Below are 21,462 nucleotides of genomic sequence, written 5' to 3' on the forward strand. Positions count from 1 at the left end.
CAGTATCATGTAACCAAACAACTACTCTCCACACAAGTATGTTTTTATTCAACAAACACATTCAGGGGTACATTCCTGGAGTTGAGGATGCATGCTGCTGAGAGGTGGACCTTAAATGCCTTGTTCTCATAGCTTATTTCCTCTCAGTACTATTTATATATGGGGGCTTAATAGTTAATATATGTGTTTAGGTTAATAGTGTAGTATATTTATAATATTATTGGAACCATGAGTTTATCCAACAAATCATTTGTTAACTCTCTCATACATTCTAGGCATTTCCCTAGTCACTGATGTAACAGTAGTGAACAAAACAACTAATTTCCTGCTCCTGTTGGAAATTGTGTTTGAGGTTGGGTCAGAGCAGTCAAGTAGATAAACAAATGTAAGGCAAGTGGTAAGAGAAGTCTAAAGTGGTAAGGCAAGTCTGAAGAGAAAGAAAGGCAGGGTAATGGGCTTGATAGTCATGGCAAGAGGCTCTATTTTGTGTAGGATGGCCAGGAAAAGCCTTTATCACATGAAATGCCACTGTTACAGAGACATGATAAAGTGAGGGGGTAGTTAGCTAGTTAGATGATTTGAGCAGTTAAGGTTGAGGCAAAGTTGCAAGTGTAAATGCTCTGAATCAGGGGTGGGATTGGTGTATTTAAATGGAACTAACAGACAAGAGAAGAATGTTAGGAAATGGGGAGAAGAGGATGAGGGGAGTCGCATTGAATAAGAACAGTCCATAATAAGGCAGGGCAATCCATAATAAAGTCATGGCTTTTTTTTTCTTTTTTTTCCTGATACCAGAGATTGAACCCCCAGGGGCACTTAAACACTGAGCAACACCCACAGTCCTTTTAAAAATATTTTATTTAGAGATAGGGTCTCACTGAGTTGCTTAGGGACTCACTACATTTCTGAGGCTGGCTTTGAACTCAGGATCCTCCTGACAGCCTCCTGAGCTGCTGGGATTACAGATGAGTACGACCAGGCCTGGCTAAAGTCATTGCCTTTTATTTGGAAATGGGAAGCTATAGGAAGATTTTGAGCAGAGAGACACAATCAAATTTATATTTAAGAATATCACTCTAGTTGCCATCAGGACAATAGATATTGGGGAAAATGAGGGCAGAAGCAAGGACAAAAGAAGGCTATGGGAATCATTCAGGTGACTTATGATGTGGGTTTGGCCTGTATATTGGCTTAGCAGATGCAGAGGAGTGGTCAGATTCTGGGCATGTTTCAAATGCTTATTTGGAAAGAAGGAAGTCAGAAAAATAAATAAATAAAATGCTTTATAATTTATATCAAATTCTAGAAAATGCAAAACAATCTATGATGACAGGAGATGTTTGGAGACAGCCCAGAAAAGGAGAGGGGAGGGATTACAAAGAAGGATGAAATACTTTTTTGATTTTGGTGATAGTCTCATGGGTATATTCATGTCAAAACTTATCAAATCGTACACCTTAAATGTGCAATTTATTGTAGGTCAACTATATCTCAATAAAATTATAAAAATAAAGACATAATATTGTCTAATGGACTGGAGTTGGAATGTGAGAGAAAAGAGATCAAAGGTGGTTTGTAAGTTTTGGGCTTTGAGCACCTGGATAATGGGAATTAAATTGTCATTCTTATTTCTGAGATAGGGAAGACTGAAAGCAGATTTTGAGAGAAAAATGAGTTCAGTTTTCAACATGTTGTTAGAGATGCCTACTAGATACATTTTATAACATAATAAATACATGGTAGAAAAGAAATGAAGAATGACTCAGACAGTTTCTCTGTATGATCCACTGGTTCTCCAGAAAGCGCAGAAGTACACTGGACCAACGGGGACCTCTCATGGCCCTGTAGACAAATGTTTGTGCACACCTTTTTTTCCCATCGTTTTCTTTATTTAACATTATGAACATGGTAGACTACATTCTTTTCTCTAAGTTTTAAAGATTCAGTTAATTTGGAGAAACAACTGATGGGTTCATTGTTGGAGGTTGATGAATAACTTTAGCAGAGACTATAGTAACAAGCCCTTGGTCACAGACAAACGAGAATGGCTCCACCCAGGATGGGAGCATTGCAGACACTCTTCCTTGGGCTGGCTAGCTTGTGCCTTTCCCCCCCTAACTGTACATATCAGTAATTCAGCTATATTATGATTTAAATCAGATTTTGCTCCTCTTGTCAGAAAGTACAATTGCTTGTTAGTTGATAGGTTGTGATGAAAAGGAGTCTACTCCTTGGGCTTGATACTTATCTCCATTGCTCACTGGATGTGTGACTGCCTCAATTTACTCTAAAATAAGGATTGGAATAGGACCTACTACTACTGTAAGGTACTATTGTTATGAAGATTAAATGAATTGATATGTATAAAACCTTCAGAATAACAACTGGACATAAAGAAAGCATTCAAGAAATGTTAGCTACTAGCTTTCTTCTCTGACAATCGGTTTTGTCAGTTGGTTCCCACTAAGTTGTGGACTTTTTTGGACCAGGATCAGATATCTTGTCTTTTGATTTTCATCCATTCCCACACCATGCTAGGGCTTTGTCCAGCATCTGGCATGAATGGTAGCACAAAATGAGAGTTAAAAATATGCTTTTGAATTAAATAATTTCTTCCCTTACGGATAAAGATAAGAATCTCAAGATCTTAGCCTGAAGACTAATGTCCATCTCTCTGCCCCCACCTGTCCCCGCCTTAAAAAAAAGCAGGCCACTGTCTCCAGTTTACACCCTCACTCACAGTTCCATTCACCTTCCCCTTTCCTAATCAGAGGGATCTTGGGGTGGGGCTTCAAGGAACCTCTAGGAGTTTGAAGGGGAGGGAGCCTGGAACCCTAGACTAGCTGTGACAAGTCAGGGGTGGGATTTGGTAGTTCAGAAAAGGAGGTACCAGACCAGGAATGGGGGATGGGAGTGATGGTGGAGTGGGCTAGTTCAGGATGAACCAGAAATGAGACGTTGAGGAAAGCCAGAAAGGACCAGTTGGCGAGGGGGGGGGATGGGTGGGTGATGACTAGAATCATGTGGAGGGTCGCTTGTGAGGGCACAGAAGCAAAGGCAGGTGATTGGACGAGAAGGAGAGTCCTAGTTGCCAAGGCAGCGACTAGAGGAGAAGGTCTTCAGTGGAGGAGAAGGTCTGGACTAGAGAAGGACGAAGCTCCAGCTCCGTGCGTTCTCCAGTAGAGTCTGTGGATCGACCCCCAGATATCCCTGCTGAAGTGTCACCCCGGAAAGGCTTAAGCCTTCCCTGGTGCCACCCCTCTTCGCTTGGCTACCCACACGCCCCCTGAGCCCCATCTCCACAGACGCCCGCTGCAGCCTACTCCACCGGCTCACCCAGGTGACCACAACATGGCTGTGGCGCAGGTGCTGGTCTTCTGGCTGTTCATGGTGCTCTTTTGGCTGTTCGTGCTGCGGCCCAACTGGCGAGTGCCAGGCCAACCGGACCCGAACACCGGCCAGCGCTGGTCGAAACACAAACTCTGTGCAGACGACAAATGCAGCAGTGAGTGCGCAGGCGGGCGGGCAGCCCAGGGTCTCCACTGTGGCTCTTTGGGGCCGCATGGGGCTCCGATCTCCCGGTCCCCAGCCCCGAGGGCTGGGTGAGGGGGTCGCAGGATGACGGGTGGGGAGCAGGAGTGACAGAGCCTCGGGACCCTGCGTGTGTCCCCTCTGGCTCTGCTGGCGCCCTAGCCAGCCCGCTCGGGTTGTGGGGGGCTTCGACTCCCACTTGTTGCCAGCGTTTTATTTTTCTCTACTGACTGAGGCGGGGGTTGGGAAACACGATTCCCCAGGGACAGCTCTCAGTTTATTTCCTTCCAGGATTCGCCTAGGATCTCAGTGGGTGATGGGGTTGTGCCCACGCTGTAGCAGAGCGCTTTTCTGCCCCCTCTACAGGGACCTGGGCCGGTGCAGTATCAGGGCAGATGCTCTCCAGGGCTCGGTGGCCCTAATTCCCACGGCAGGTTGATGGTGGGGCTCCTTGGGAAAGGCTCACTGGCCCCTTCGTCCTTTTGCATCGTTAAAAGGCTGGTTTTGCCTTTTAACAGGGACTAGAGTTTAGACTTGGGAAGAGCACCGAGTCCAGGCACGCAATGTGTTCCGAGGTCTCGGCCCCGACTCTGCTTCAATCCTGTCATTTCTGTGCATAGAAGCCTCCCTTCATATTTGAGGTAGGGTAGCAGGTGGGCCAATAATATTTTGCTTTTGAAAGAGGCCAAGGATCTATCTGCACCAGCCACCTGGGAACTGCAGCCTCTTCTGTGCGCAGGAAGCGGACAGAATTCCTGGATTGGAGGTGGGCTGTGGGGAGGATGTAGCCATTCAGATTCAGTTGAAGAGGTTTGTTGCAATAACAATAATAAATACTCCAAGATTTTTATAAGCCAATTCAGTTTTAGACTCAGTCACTAGTGTTGTTGGAACCTCTTTCCTCTATATATTTACTGGCCCAGAATACTTCTTATGGACTCCCGCTTGGTTTCTAGTAACCTTGCAACTTGATGACCGTGTTGTCCATAAATTGTAAGCAGTACATATTTTAAAATATTCATGCTAAAAAGGCCAAGAAGTTTACCATTGAGCTCTTTATGTCTAAATTGGTGTTACCAAAACCAAATTTTGTAATTTGAATTGTTTGTTCCACTCCAATAAAGAAAAAAGATGTCTCCAATATATGTTAAGAAGTTCCTAGAGGTAACCCTAAGGCTGGAATAAATAAACACTCAGAGAAGCAAAGCAGCTGCCATGATATTTTCTTTCATTTTTGCTATTCTTTGCTATTGAGCGCTATCCTACATGGGATACCTGGACAATCTCATCACTGATGCTTCGTCAGTACTAAGACATGGTGTTGGTTAGGTTCAGTGGGGTAACATAACTTGAGAAATGGCCTGTGTCCAAACAGATGTGACCAAAAACAACAGGTGGGTCTGTGTTGCGTTGTAGGAAGTAGTGAGGTGTGTATGTAAGGTGTCCTTGTGTGCCTTCCAAATAAGTGCTCCAAAAAAAAAAAAGAACTAAATAGGTGCTCCATAGTATGCATTATGTTGTCACCTAATATATTACTGATTTATAAATCCTCTATGACCTAAGGGGGAACAAGAGAAACATTGCCATTTCCACTTGTGATGAGAATTCCCCACCTTAAAGTGTCTCTCACCTTCAACTTGGCCTCTTAATTATATATGAATTAGGATGCTGACAGTTCTGAAAATAGTCCTATTTTAGCTTCAAAAAAACAAGTTACCCTCTCCAAATCTGTGTTTGTTCCTCAGACATATATTTTTATAAAACAAACATTCTCGTGTATTTTACTGCTAATTGGCTTTTAGAAAAAGTGTTATTTCCATTTCTTTGTGCTTTTTACATACATCTATTGTCCATTTCATCTTAAATCAGAAACTGTCTATTTGGTCAACCAAAAGAAAAATGTTGCTTCTACCAGTTTCTAGATCAATTGTGATCCTAGTCCTGCATTTTAAGCATGAAGGTATTGCCTGACCTTTTCTCGTGGTTAAACTTGTTCCTTGTCAGATAGGATACCCACTTTTGATTTTGTTTATTAAAAAAAAAATACGAATGAGGATGTTTTGAAACAATCTTAATGTTGGATATAGTCAACAATATTTGCTCAGAGAAAATATATTTCCTGGTTATTTACCCAGATCCTGAACCCAGAGACAGCAACTCTGCTGCAAATGAAATTGACAGTGTTTACGGCTGCATGGTAGCACTTGCAGCCACTTAAAGGTAATGTCTTTTAGCAGTTAGTTCAAGTTAATTAACCCCTTGGGGGTTCCTGGATATTCTAACCTCTTCCCTATTACCTCTGCATGAAGCCATACTTAAGCCTGTCCATGTCTACACTTGGATTTACATATTTGCAAAATGAAGCTTTCTATGATTATGAAACAGAAAAAAATTGAGGAGGCCTGCAAGAACCAAGAGTTTCACTGAAACCAGCTATGGTTGGTGGTAGCCACTTTGCTTTTTATTTCTCAGCACAGAGAAAAATAGAGAAGCTTCCTTTTCCCTCGTCTAATTGCAGGGAATATTGTATTTTATAGCAATAAAATCTCTAAGGATTTTAGATACTTTGAGCAGGTGAATTAAAAGTGATTCCAGAGAGTACTGGAAAAACTTGATTTTTGTTCATAGTGGGATTCATATTTCCTGATGAGTCAATATGGACTGTGAAAAATCAAATCCTAATGTTTGTTTTTTTCTTTTTTCAATGTTTATATACAGTGTTAATGTATCGAGGTGAAGCTGTTGAAGATTTCACAGGACCAGATTGTCGTTTTGTAAATTTTAAAAAAGGTGACCCTGTATTTGTCTACTATAAACTTGCAGAGGTATCACCAGAACTTTGGGCCGGAAGTGTAAGTAAAAGTTTGACAGGTGTTATATTCTTACTTTTGATGGGTAGCAGTGTAGATTTAAATGACTGATTTCTTGGGGTCTTTGTAGAGTTAACCTGACCTCTTTGCCAGGCCCTGTGCTCCTAATACACCTAAGGCCTGGCACAGCATAGAAAGTCAGGAGACTTTCTGAAACAGAACTGAACTGGTTGTGGTTGCTACCCCTCACATCAAGTTCCAGAAGGCTCTACACATCATAAAGGTCGTCATGGTGAAAACATGACAATTCTTAGCTTTGCTGTTTCAAAAGGGAAGGATTCATGGACATTAGAGTTAATCCTGTAAATTAAGTCTGAGATAGTAACTCAGGCATGCATATTTAAAGTTGATTTTTTGTGTATTTTACCTAATCAATTGTGCTGTTTTTACTCTAAAAAAGCAGAATATTATGTCCATTGTGTGCTTTTTTTCCCCCCTTTTTTTTCTTTTTTGCAACTTCTGGGTCATCCATTTCCTGCTTTTCCTATATTCTATGCCTGAAGGTTCCCCCAGGGGTTCTACTTCCAGCCAGTTGTATGGATCTTCTGATGAAAGACATGACATTGTTTATATCATGCTTTGATATTTTAAATGGGGAGATTCACTAGGAGTGTCCTCCTAGTGGCTTATGAGTATTGTCCTTTTCATTTAAAAAAATGTGATATGTGGATTGTTTACGTAAAATAGTAGCAAGGGTCTTTGATGACTGTAGGAATGTTCCAGTTTAGAGACATTCCGGGTTGCATCCTTGAAAGTTCTGACCCTAAATAAAACACCACACAGCAGAAAATAAGACAGAAAATAAGAGTAATCCCTATGGAAAACTAGTTTCATTTTGTTGCCATTTCTGACTCTTAGGGAATGATCTTGAAACATGGTGCCTCTAGGTACAAACTTTATATTTAGACAGAGTCCCAGTTGCAGTACTCCATATAAAGAACCATCTATTGTTTCTTTCAAGTATACCAAATAGGATTGGTAACCTTTAAACTTGGAACTGTTTTTCCATGTACCTAAGTGGCATTTTTCATGTAGTAGTCGTCTTTCTTTCCTTCTTTGAGCTTTTGGATAAATGGGCTTGATTTGCATTTTCTCCTCTCACATTGTAGCCTGTTAACTCTGTTCATCCCTAGGACTCTTGCCATTCTGGGTGGCAGCACTCATCCTGTCTTCCTGAGGAGCCCTGCTTTCAGCACCTGACCAGAAAGGATCTTTGCCGACTGATGAGTGTTTGGGTGGCACCTTGTTTGCATTGCTCCTCTGGCATTCATTTGTCTTCTTTGCCTTCAGTCAGGTTGTGTTTTATCTTAGCTCCCTATAAAATGAAAAACTCAGTTAGGAAAGGACCCCTGTCTAATCCATCTTCCTTTTGAATATTTCCTTTCAGGGCAGTGGCACTTAAGTACATTTGTTCTGATAGTAGCTTATGCAGAATTTGTTCTCTTGTGGCAGTTCTTGGCTCCCCACCCACAAATCAAATCAACAGCACCTTAGCAGGGATGATGTATGGAAGCAAAATTAGATATAAAAATTATTTCCAGTCATGAGCCTCCATGATTCTGCATCATTTTTTTCATATCACAAGAAATGGGATACCACCCAGTGTGTAATTATGGAGCTTTATATAATCTATGGTCTCATTTGACACAGATTAAGAAGAGATAAATGTGTTCCCTTTCTCCATACATCTCTGGTTTCTTTCCCTTTTCCAAATTTAACCTTAATAGAATTTTCATCAGAAGGGAAAAGTGTATTTCCCCTCAGACTCGCCTCTCATGTCATAAGTATTATACTTAAGAAATTAAAAACTCTTTAGTTTTCAAAATGATTCTCCTTTTGAGTTTTCAGTTTTCATTCTGCAATGTTGTTGGTTTTCTAGAGTCTCAGACTTTATCTGCAGTGAAGAAACTTTTAATTGCTCTGTCTTATCTAATCTTCATGGCAGTATTCTACCACTAATACTGGCTCTCAGATGGTTTCTAGATATAACAAGAACATTCATGAATGGGGATATTTTAGAGGTAGTGATAAGATGCCTTTTTTAATTTTCTTTTTTGGGCATTTGATTTGCCTATCAGTTTCCTTTAATTATTGGCAAGAATCTTCTGTTGCTTTTAGTCAGTAGTTAGAAATAGGAGTGTCTTCCTCAAGGGGAACTTTATATACCTTTTGTATACTTTATGTAACTTCATATAATTTAACTGTTGGTGCTGAAAATAAATGGGGTTCTTTTATGCAGAGGATTTATTTTGGGTGAAACTGAAGCTTGATATGTGGTTTCATATGCATTATATTGTAATATTATTTTCTCCCCTGCTGAGGGCCATTGTCAAGTAGGAATGAAGCTTCAAAATTTCCTTGCCAGCGTACCCCATGTTAAATGGATTTCACTGTTGACATTGCATGTAAGGTGACCTTGCTCAAGGACCAAGGCAGATCCGGGTTTAGAGCTGATCAGGTTTGAGGAAGTATCCCACTCCTTAGGGTGTTCCCGGTTTAAGAAAAAAGGAGTTTTAGGGAAGTTGGAGGTTGAAGATTATTGCTGCTGGGAGTAGGGTGTGCCTGCAGCCTGAGTTCCCGCTGAGTTCTCCTGGAGAAAAAGTTTTTAGGAGGTGAATTGTTCGGGAGATTGGATTGCCCCCGAACCTGTGTGGAGGCGGTGTGATTCGGGAATAAAGAATAGCTGTTTGAATCTACAAGGCTGTGAGTGCCTCCTGATTCTGTGCCCAGCCAAGACTGCAGCATTAATTTTCTCCCCCCTTCTGATTAATTAAACAACAAGCAATGTGGCTAAAGGACCGTGCCTGGTAGGTTGTCCAATTCAACATATGGTTCTTACCCGTCATGGGAGAACTGACCTTTAGACGTCAGTTTCCTGTCTTGGGTTGAATCCACTGCAACCAGATCAACCCTTCACTGACTACCGGTCCAGCATTCAGCCATGCTTGTGGATAGGCCTAAGCACCAGTGTGGGTGGGTGAGGTTCTTGTCTCACCTCTGTTGGCCCCCAAATTTAACCTTGGTGCCAGTGGGGGGGGTGAGGTTCTTGCCTCACCTCTGTTGGCCCCCAAATTTTAGACCATCACTAGTAGAAGGGAGGAGGATACAGAAATGCCACGACACCAAGCCAATTGACGGCTCCTTTGGAAAAATTGTGTCACTGGTGACACCATCAGCAAAGATGCCAGCATTACCACAATTAACATGGGGTGCGCTGGCAAGGAAATTGCATCACTAGTGACACCATCAGCAAGGATATGCCAGCAGTACCACAATTCGCTGCACCAGACGATAGTTCACAATGCATGCAACTCATATATAGTCCAAGCAAGTTCTGCAAGCAGTTCAAATCGGAGGAGTCTATCGATATGTTCATTTCCTCCCAAAGTAAATCAAGTCCTTGATTGAGCATTACTTGTTGAGTTATATTCATTGATGCATCAGTTTATACAGTTTACTGTGATAGCTATCATAGAAGCTGTAGTTTGGTTTTCGTAGTCTTCACTGGCACTGGGATGGAGATGGGAATTCTGGCAATGATGTTAAAGAGACATTATCCTGAACAGAATTATTAAATATAATGAAAAGGAAAAGTGAAAGTAAACAAACAGATCTGTTAATCACCTTTAAAAACAATAGTAAGCAAACAGATCTGTTAACCACCTTTGAAAACAATCATTAACAGCTGTTTACCTAATTTAGATTAAACCACTTAAATCACGTGAATAAAAAAAAAGAAAATTCAGATCCATTTTTTCATGAGCCCTCCTCATATAAAAATATGGACATACACACATACTGACATGCAACACAAAACAGTGCACTCATAACATATAACACATAAGACAATAATAACAGCCTTCTAGCTTTACCTAGGTAAAATCTCCATTGCAATGTTTAAAAACTCCACAGTCAAAAAATAAAACACAGTCAAAAAACAAAGCTGATCAGAAAAACATTAACCTAGGTTTGTATGAGCTCAAAAAATAAAATAGAACTTTATGATGTGGGAAAAATGCAATAATAAAATAGATATTGAAAAAAGGCACCGTGGTTAATCACTGTCGCAGATGTAAGAATAGCCAAGCTGGAGCTCTGGATATCAGCTGTTATGGATTTGAGTCAAATTATCTTCTTTTTGGTCTGTAGAAATTGTTTTAGTTAGTGTCTCTGGAATCTAAATCGGCTGCTGTTCTCCCTGTGGAAACACAAAAACAGAACCCCGACTCCAGACAAACACTGGGTCAGGAGCTTTCCAATGTCCTGTTAGAATATCTTTCCAAAGTACCTTAGGCTTATATACATTTTTTGGATACATATGTCTTTCCGCAGCATTAAGTCCTGATGAATCCAAATTTTAAAAGTTTAGAGTAAAAAAAGGGTTATTTTAAGTTTATCTTTGGGGGATATATACCCCTTTAAGATCCTTTTAAATTTAAGTCTTTCAAAAGCATTTTGCCTTAGTTTTTAGAATTACTTTAGTCCTTTTAATTTTTAGATGTGGTTTGAAACCATAGTTGTCTTAGCCCTTTGTATTTTCTATCTGAAATACCTTTACTTGACATTTTTAACCATTTTCCATCTTATTTCTATCTTCTAGTTTTCTTCTAAGGTTTTTATATTTACCCTTAGTTGCTTTCTTCTCTCCTAGTTTTCTTTCATTTCCTATTTTGTGGGTATAAAATTCTTGTCTTTCTACATCTTTTTATCTTCCTATATCTTTATCTTTCTACATCTTCTCTCTTTTTTTTTTACCTTTTTGTACTTCTGTTTTTGAAGTTTTCCACTTCAAATTTTTAATCTTCTTTATCTAAATCTTTTATCTTATTATCTTCCCATTTTCATGGGTTATATTTTTTTTCCTCCATCGTGAAGGCATCTTAACCACCTTCAATTTAACCTTTTAAAGCTTTTTGCAATGTACTTAGACATTTTACAACTTTTTACTTTACCAAACAAAGATTATCTCATCTCCCTCTTTTTAGTTTAATAAGTACATTTTAATAGTTTGATGAGTAAAGCAATCTTCCTTCAATTTAACCATTTAAAGCATTTCATTTATCATCTATACTGTACTATTAAATGTACTTTTTCACCACCTACAGCTTCACTCTTTTAAACGAGGCTTAGATTTTGTTTAAATCGCTTAATATTAGTTTACATGGCTGCCCTTCAACCAAAGGCTCTTTTTTACTCCATTAAGAAGCTTTGTCTCAATCTGCCATGTACAAATACCTTTTTGTTCTTTCTACCTTTCTCAAGCTTTTAAATTAAATCTAGTTTCCTCAAAATCTTTTTAAATGGCATTTTACAAATTTTCACTTTACCACACAGAGATTATCTCAACTAGAAACATTTCTTTTTCCTTTAACCTTTTATATTAAAATATATTTCCACATCTTGAATCTTTTTATACCTCTTTTTTAACCATTAACCCTTTTTATAAATTCACATTCTAAAACAACCCTTATAAAATTACTCCACTTTAATAAGATGAAATACTTTCATGTTTTTTAAGGTACTGTTATACTGTAATTGAAACCCAGCTGAAACTTCTTATACTCTCTGTATATAAATTACACATGATAGAATCTTAACACTTAGTAACCTTGTTTCAGCAAAGACACAGACCAAAGCAATATTAAACATTTTTCCATTTGCCAATTTATGAAAACACACATAATGTTTAAATATATTACCTTATGGAACTTAATAAGTAAAGAGTACTTGATTTCATATTTAGTGGTTGATATTTTAACATTTTAGCTTTGTAAATGAATCAGCTGTCTGTAAAAACCAAGACAAGTATAGTGAACAGAACTAGTCATCTCTTTCTTGTTGAAGAAAAATCCTTCTACAGGATACCATAATGGTCCCATTGATATACTTAATAACTCATCTTTATAAAGCCATGGGCTACATTTTTGTATTGTATCAACATATGCCATAGTTTTTCTTGGTCTTACTGGGGTACCTCCTTCCTCTAACAATTTTTCTTCCTCGGAGGCGAACAACTTCAAACCTTGAGTCAACCATTTTCCTTAGTTTGCCTGAGAAAGTTCTAGGAACAGGCCACTTGAAATGAAAACAAAATAAATCAAAACAAGAACACATTGTTTTTTGAAATGGTCACCCATTTTTTTGCTCTCTTTCAGGAGCGAGCAAATTCACTTACCCCCAAGCTTCAGACATCCCACGTACGGGCCACCATAATGCCGCAGTCTTGGCTGGGCACAGAATCAGAAGGCACTCACAGCCTTGTAGATTCAAACAGCTATTCTTTATTCCTGACTCACACCACCTCCACACAGGTTCGGGGGCAATCCAATCTCCCGAACAATTCACCTCCTAAAAACTTTTTCTCCAGGAGAACTCAGCGGGAACTCAGGCTGCAGGCACGCCCTACTCCCAGCAGCAATAATCTTCAACCTCCAACTTCCCTAAAACTCCTTTTGTCTTAAACCGGGAACACCCTAAGGAGTGGGATACTTCCTCAAACCTGATCAGCTCTAAACCCGGATCTGCCTTGGTCCTTGAGCAAGGTCACCTTACATGCAATGTCAACAGTGAAATCCATTTAACATGGAGTACGCTGGCAAGGAAATTTTGAAGCTTCATTCCTACTTGACAATGGCCCTCAGCACTCCCCAAGTACTTGTAAAAGTAGATTTGGACAAAGCTAGGAAAGCATATACTATCAATACATCTGCTATAGTGGTAATACATTTTAGAGATTTTTGTATTGTTTTTACTTATTAATTTTTATGACTGTTGTGTATTGGTTAAGAAAGACATAAATATTGGTTTATGAGCAATGCTACAAAATGTACAGGTAAATTCTTGCTAGAGGTTATTTGGAATTGCATTTATAACCAGCTTTGATTTACATAGTTTTAACCATATAGTATCCAATAATCTTCTATGCAGATCTTTTATTTACTTCAGAAGTCTTAACTTTATATGCTCTGTGTTGAGAATTAAGCTAAATGTAAAAAAGAAAACTTCAGTGGTTGGAAATGTTGCTTTTTAATAGTTCTGTACTTAATTTTTATTTGGAATAATAATCTCAGTGTAATTGTTATAGCAACTTTCTTTCTTGGTAATACCATATACCTATCTATTATGTGTATATTTCCTGCCACTTCTGAGAAATCTCTTATTTATATTCCTTGTACAGAATTTATTTGATATTTGTCTCTTTTGCACTATAGGTTGGCCGTATGTTTGGATACTTTCCAAAAGATTTCATCAAGGTAGTTCGTGAATATACTAAAGAAGAGCTACAAATTCCAACAGATGTAAGTTATGGATTTCTTTTTTGTTCTCAATTGTAAACTGGCTTATAAATCCATCGGTTATATTCAGTTAACTGCTTCTGAATGTTTTATAATGTGTTTGGGGGGCAATCTAACATTTGTGTGTCAGATTTTCATTTGAAATCAGACTACCTGTAAAAAAAAAAGTTTGAAAGGCATTCAAGGGTGATTATATTATAATCTGAGAGTTGTCTAATATATTGAAACAGATATTCTAAGAGGCAAATAATTTCATTTTACAGGCAAAACTCATTGGATAGTTATTAGACATTTTAAGTATATTTAGGTTAAATTAATAAACTCTAACTTTTATACTAGGCTAGAAATATGTACTTACAAAGGTTTTCTTATTCTTAGTCATATACGGGATCATAGTCATGTTATAGATTTGGAAAAGGGGACCTGAGCATTTCAGGTGATGTTCAGTCTCAGATCTTTTAAGGCCCCAACTGCTTCCTTTATACAACATTCCTGTATGGTGCTCTGACTTAAATTGATTTTGTGACTGAAAGGATTTCGTGTTCTAGAATTCTCGCTTCAGCTGATTATTTTCTAGAGTTTTAAATTGTATAGTAATTGATGCCCACCAACACTGAAACATCTTTGGGCAGCTCTTTGTAGTGGCTGTAGAATACGCAAGCTGCTAGGCTAGGACAGTTCTTAGATTAGATGGACTGAATGGATAAAGTCATCCTGTTTGTTGTTGCTGTTCCTAAAATTTCTTTATAATCTCAGGGGCCATAAAATCACTTCTGTTGCTTGTTGGACTTCATTGTTGGTAAAGAGAGTTCTTGGGATTTAAGCTGTGACAGCAGTTCACTGATTACAGAGAACTCATTTGTTTTGAACTCTGCCTTCTCATTGTATTTCCCATTACATGCATCCCTCATGGCTTAGAAATGCATGTGATGAGGAGAGGAAATCACTCATCCGTACTACATTGAACTGCCTCCCCCACCCCCGGAACCCCCGCAGAATATTATGAATATTTAATTAGGAATGGAAATTTTTTAAAAACATGTCCATTCATACTATGGCTCCTTTTATATCAATTTGCTTACTAGTAGCAAGAAGGAAGACTAGATAATATACACATAATCCTGAGAGAGATCTTAGTGACTGTGAAACCCTGATGGAAGAGAAAGGTGTATACCTTGTTGAATCTTGTTTTCAGTTTGTTCTTGTGGTAATAATAATGTGAGGAGCCTCCTTAATATCATTCTTTATTCCATCCAATGTACTTGTATCTCAGTAAGATACTTTAAAACTGATTCATCTTTCTCAAGGCTGCAGGATCTTCCAGCTTCTCCTGAGCAAATGATTAAGAGTTAAATTTCTGAAACATAGGTGTAGATATTAAGAGCTGGAGGATCCTATAAGTGATACCTTGCCTTTCCCTACTTATGTTCAGAGCAAATTGAGAGAGACCCAAGAGTCAGGCAGTTGGAGATCAAATTGTCACCATTTTTACTCATTATGCTTTTTAAAGAATATGACCCATGTTAAAAAAAGAAAGAAAGAAAGAATAGACTTTCTAACACTGTAGTCTAGAAAAAGACAGATTTACTCAGCCATAGATGGAGTTAGGCAGTGGGGGTTGGAGGAGGGTAATCTGGTTGACCTCAAAGATTCTTTAGAACCAATCCTGAATTTGGGAGCGTGGATGAGTTTGCTTTTGTGATACTTTGTTATTGACACATTAATGGTTTTCTTTTCCTTACAGGAGACAGATTTTGTTTGTTTTGATGTTGGAGGAGACGATTTTGATAATTATAACGTAGAAGAACTTCTAGGATTTTGGTAATTGTATGATTCTGCATATGAAGATTCTGAGAAAGCTATAGAAAAAGTGGGACAATTTCCTGAAGTCTCCCAGGATGTTGAACCTGAACCTAAACCAGTAGTAGCAAACTCACAACAAATTGAAAGTGCATTCTCAGAAAACACTGTGGATCTTGAGGAACAATTTTTGGCTCAGAAGAACCATCCTCATGCAGATAGTCAAACAGATAATGCTCAGGGTGAACAAACTTCACTTGAAGTTTTTGAAGAAATACTACCAGATAAATTGAAAGTGCCAGAAAGTGAAAAAAACAAAACCAGCAACATTTCTCAGGTCTCAAACGAACAGGAGAAGACTGATGCTTATAAACTTTTGAAAAAAGAAATCAATCCTCATCTAGAAACCAAAGAAAACAAACAAGAAATGAGTATAATTTGGAAGATTTTAAAGAAAACTGAAACCACAGCCAAAAGGGTAGACATGATGGACAAGGAACGAGGTGATATGGAAATGGGAAAGGAGGAAAGTCCTCTGGCAGATGAGGCTTCTTTATAAATTTGACTGTATAGTTCAGTCATCCTTTAAATGGGATGAAAACAATTAACCCTCCCGTATCCTTGCCCAGTTGTTCTCATGGGCTCATGCCAGGACATGGAGGGCAGTGTTGTGGTATCTGGAACTGTGTGCTGAGGGGGAGTGCTGATCATTGGGCTTAAGTGGGGGTAGATAGTGTCATCCATCTGGCTCAATGCATTCTTCTCCCTTGTAGAGATGCAGCCACCCCATGAAGATGATTTTCCTAAAGAGAACACAAATCGTCTTAATAGAAATCTTCATGAAGAGCCAAACCTCCTGCGTCATCATTTTAATATGAACCATCCTGAAGAGCCCAGCCTCTTGAATCAACCTGTGACTGAGGACATGGGTGTTTCAGAAGTGTCTCAGATCCCAAATACTGAGAAAGTAGACCCAGGTAAAGCTTGCCAATTTTTCTCTACAAAGTAGAGTCATTACCATAATGAAGGCTTTCAAGGATATTTGTTGCCAAAGGTACGAAATAGAGCAGAGAGTGATATAGGTACATGTGAGTTCAAAAAAAAATATCTTAAGTGAGAGAAAAGCAAGAATAAAGATGACTAGAAATCAAAAATAGGCCAGAGACTGTAACTCACCTAAAAGCAAATGTTTAGGTATGACTAGCTTGTGTAAACCATTTACAACTAAAATATTTTTCTTCAAAGGCCTTATGCTCTAAAACTGTAGTTTTCAACCAGACCAACAGCACCAGAAACTCTAGGGGTGGGACCCACAATCTGTGTTTAGCAGGCCTTCCAGGAAAGTCTGGCCTAGTACAAGTTAGCTTGAATAATCACTGTTCATAGTCTCATAAATTCTGTGTTTTTCTTCCGTTTTCTTCTAAATGGAATATAATATAGCTCAAGTCCTGTTTTGACTTGCTTCCTGGACATGGTAATTAAACTTTTTCAAATGCAGTCAATGGTCCAGATCTTTATACTATATACTTACAGCAAACAGTACAGAACTGCAATCGATTTTAGATTGACACTTACGAATACTTCATCATAGTGCACAGTATCCAGTGGGAGATGAGAAACAATTTTTCAAAAAAATCCCCAATAATGGCATCAACAGCATTCTACTTTTGTGTTGCTCACTCTCATTTTATCAGTAAATTAGATGATGACTAATTGTTTATTTTAATCCATCCAGTATGGTGCTATGAAGCCATAATTACTGTATTTTGTGTTTTTAAAGGTTCTGGTCTGTAAGCATAGCTATAAGCATTATCCTGCACCAGTGCAGGGCTTGGCAGCACTGATCTGAACCTCCCCCCACCATCTGCACACACAGAGTGTAGGAGAACTCATAGCAAGGGGGGATTCAGTTAATTTGAGAAGGAATAACATATGAGTTCTCCCATTTTCCAGAAGACATTGCATCCATATATGAACACTACTGACTTCTGAACTGTCTTTAACTCTATAAGGTTATGAAAATGAATCACGCACCATTACGATTTGTTATTTTCATGCTCCAAAACTTTCAAGAATAGGGAAAACTTGACTTACAAAATTAAGAATGAATTATTTCCCTGGCCTTTTAAGTTCCACCACAAAATGATGTCAATGACCTTTAATAGGTAAAATCTTCCCAAATGTCATTTAATGTGTCTCAGGTGCTGAGATGCTGAGCCAATGGGGCAGACTTCACCAGCAGTCAAATTCATAGACCAATAGTGAATGGAGGGCCTGGGGTTGTAGCTCAGTGGTAGAGCACTTGTCTAACATATGAGGCACTGAGTTTGATTCTCAGCACTGCATACAAATAAATAAAATAAAAGTCCATCAAAAACTAAAAAAAAAATTAGGCAAAAGCTTAAAAAAATAGTAGTGAATAGAATCTCAGGGTTGAGAAAGACCTTAGAGGCAACTGGTCCAACTTCTTAATAACTGCATGCTGGACTCCTGCTGTTTAATCAAACATACCCCAGGCTCATGTAACTCATACTGAAATTCCACCCCTACAAGCTCTCAGGTCTAACTGGAATTCTACCTCATTCACAGAGCCTCAATGCAGGTCTGTACCCAATTCCCTTTAGTCTCTCTTGGTACTACTGTGTTCTTTTTAAATAGTTGTCATCTGTCCATTCAATAAATAATTGTTGAGTATCTCTGCCAGGTGCCAGATACTGTGTTAAGCCTTGGCCCATTCCACCTGCAAATCTGCAAACCAAGACTCCCTCTCTTTCAGCTTTCCTAAAATTTTAAACACAAAGTTTCACCAGCACTAAATCCATGTTTTTTGAATGTGACCCTGTCTATATATCTCTGGTTTTAAAAATTTTCCTTGAGTAAATATTGTTCTGGTAGCAGTTGTATGGCCATGGAAGTAGTGGAGAGTAGACTGGAGATTGTTCATTTTATAATTGAAGGGTTTGACAGTTCTAATTAGGATTTTGAAGTTTTCTTCTCTGTTGTGTTAATTGTCTTTAGGAGAGCCACATATTCCAGGCACTGTGACTCATATATTTAGTGAAACACTCGATGAATATTGAAACTGAAGAGAGACAATTCTTATTCTATAGCATAAAATAAAATAGCAATTTCCCCTTTCAATTTTAGAGCTACTTATAACAGAAGGTACTCCTGTTGATGCTGCTGATACAGAAAACCAACTAGAGATAAAGGTCGAAGAGCCAGCAGATGCCACCCTTTTGGACAACATACTTTTCTTGTTATATTCATTCTTGCTTTATTTGTCTAAGATGGTAAGTTTGACATAGTTTCTTCAATTAGAATGTTGATTATTTATTAGTTTTTAAGTGGCTTCTGGTCATGAAGTGAAAAACTTAAAATGTCTTTATGAAAATGACTCTTGACCCTTTGAGTAGATAGCTCCTGAAACAAAAGCCATAGGGGTGTGGCTTTAATGGCTACTTGGTTTAGCACATGAGGAAGATTTGCTGTCTACCAAGGCTAGACATTTGCACACCTGTAAAAACTTGGTTCTTCCCCTCAGAACCTTTCATTCTGGCAGGGAGATAACAGCATTCACTTGAAACACAGTAAGATAATGGCAGAAAGAGAGGTATTTATTCGATGGTAGAACATTATTGTCCATAAATGCATTTATTATGGTTGGAAGGGTGATCAGTAAGGTCAGAAAGTGGTTGAGATGTGATTGAAGCACAGGCAAAAGGCAAACAGGAGTCTGACATGTGGTTTGTTGTTGATTAGACAGGCTGGGGTGGTGGGGGAAGCTGGCAGTCAGAAGAAATGTGTTCAGAGAAATGGAAATATGAAGAAAGGATATTTGGGGAGGGCAGGAGAATGTGAATAGTTGGTGTTGTAAAGTGTGAAGTTGGAGGGGGATGGGCCTGTTGGAGAGGCCAGCAAATCTTAAAGGAAGTCATGAGCCAAAGTAGCATTAGACCATTAATAGTGGGGATCCTTAGAAAGTTTTAAGAATGAAAGGAATTAGGTTAGATCTGTTTCTTAGAAAGAGTCACTTAAGGCTGATCTTTCTAAAGAAAATCATGATCCAAACAAGACATTTAATCTGTCTAGAAGCTTATCTAAGCATTTTAGGACTTACCTCCCCCCTATTGGTATTTGTTGATATTTGACTTTTAGAGTTTAATTATAGGAATGAGAAAGCTTTTAGAGGTTGGAGGATAAGATGGTCCTAGTGCCATTGTGACAGTAATCCTCCTCAACTGAAGTTGTTTCCTGTAGGTTGTGTTATTTCAAGGCTTGTGTAAGAAAGATGATGTTGTTGTTTTCCTTGTAAAATGTGTAGATTTTGAAGCCAGGTAGATCTGGTTTCAAATCCCAAGGTTATCATTTAGACATTTGGGCAAATAACTAAACTTTTGAAAAAAGTTTTCCTCATCTGAAAAATGTAGATAATGCTTACTCCAATCATAAGAATTAAATGATTTGACAAGGTAAAATGTCTGGTGAGGTGTCTGGCATTTTGAAGGGTTTTACCCCTACACACGCCCTAATTCTCATGTAGACAGTCAGAAGGTGATATAAAGACAATGAATACCTGGGGAGGAAAGACCACCAGGGTGGAAAAGATGTGGTGGGGAGAAACAAATCATTTTTCAATTGGCTCCATGTTTGTTCATGATGGTGGCAGCCACCTGGGTAAGGGGTATGTACGAGCCAGGCAGTTAGAATAATTATATTTCCAGTGATTAAAGCAGTCTTCTACAGTCATAATTTGATTATCAGAATGAATCAGCATCACTTGGAAAGTTAACAGCCTCATGATATGGGAAGGATTTCTTTATTCATATTTTTTAGGTATGCACAGAGCCCTCCTCTAGGTCTAGGTCAGGGGACATGAATGTGGTGCAGGTATGGTCAGTGATTGTACGGTGATAGGTAAGACATAGACGTGAGTGGCAAAGAAGAGGCACAATGTTAGGAGACTGATTTGAAAGGAGATTTCAAAAAGGCATTTTGATGGCCCAGTATGTACAGGACATTGTGTGAGGACTAAAAGAGACTAACAGGTGTAAGGTATGATTGTGATTTTTGAAAGCCTTAAGAAAAGGACTTAACAAATATATGCAAAAATTATGAACAAGTCAATGTAAAATCTTAAACAAGTAGTATGATATCTGATAGGACTGGAGAGTAATAGGCTCTGATGTGTTTGGGAGATGTGCACCAATCAGATTCATTGATCAATGGAATCTTAGCAGAATCTTAGTGTTAGAAGAAACCTTGGAAGGCTGTTAGTCTAGTTTTTCACTCATTGCTGTTATTTTCTTTACTGTGGCCCTGACGAATAGTTATGAGGCCTGTACACCAGTATTTCCTAGCATGAGTCACTCTCTTACAAGGCTATATGTTCTTCTGTTGTCTAGTTCATCCTTGTATTGACTCCAAATTTTCCTCCACATGATTTCCTCTATAAAATTGAATTCTTTTCTACATAGAAATCCTTTAAATATTTGAAGTTATATCTTAATTTAAAAATTATTTTTAGTATTTTTATTATGGAAACTTTCAAATAAGAGCAGAGAGAATAGTAGGGAACTATAGGTAACCATAACATACTGTATATTTTAGAATACTAGAAGAAAAGATTGTGAAAGTTTTACCATAAAGAAATGATGTTTGAGGAGGTAGATATATTTAACTGATTTAAACGTTACATAGTGTATACATGCATCAAAATGTCATGTTACCTACTTCAATAATTATAATGTTTGTTTCTATGTACTAGTTAAAAAATAAATTTAATTAGAAAAGCTTTAAAGAAAAGCATAGAGAATAGTATAATGAACCCACGGGCCATCACACAACTTAACAGTAATTCCTTGATAGCCAATATCAGTGAGTTTTTAAAATTTGTTCTCATTGGTTATACATGATAGCAGAATGCATTTCAATTCATTGTATATAAATGGAACAAAACTTTTCCT

General features: G+C 38.4%; 1 pseudogene; it reads left to right on the top strand.

Moving 5' to 3' along the window:
- Nucleotides 1-21,462, top strand: part of LOC144374762 (transport and Golgi organization protein 1 homolog) — a 100,358-nt pseudogene that overhangs the window by 46,273 nt on the left and 32,623 nt on the right.

The sequence above is a fragment of the Ictidomys tridecemlineatus genome, unplaced genomic scaffold (genome assembly GCF_052094955.1).
Source record: "Ictidomys tridecemlineatus isolate mIctTri1 unplaced genomic scaffold, mIctTri1.hap1 Scaffold_87, whole genome shotgun sequence".
Lineage (NCBI taxonomy): Eukaryota > Metazoa > Chordata > Mammalia > Rodentia > Sciuridae > Ictidomys > Ictidomys tridecemlineatus.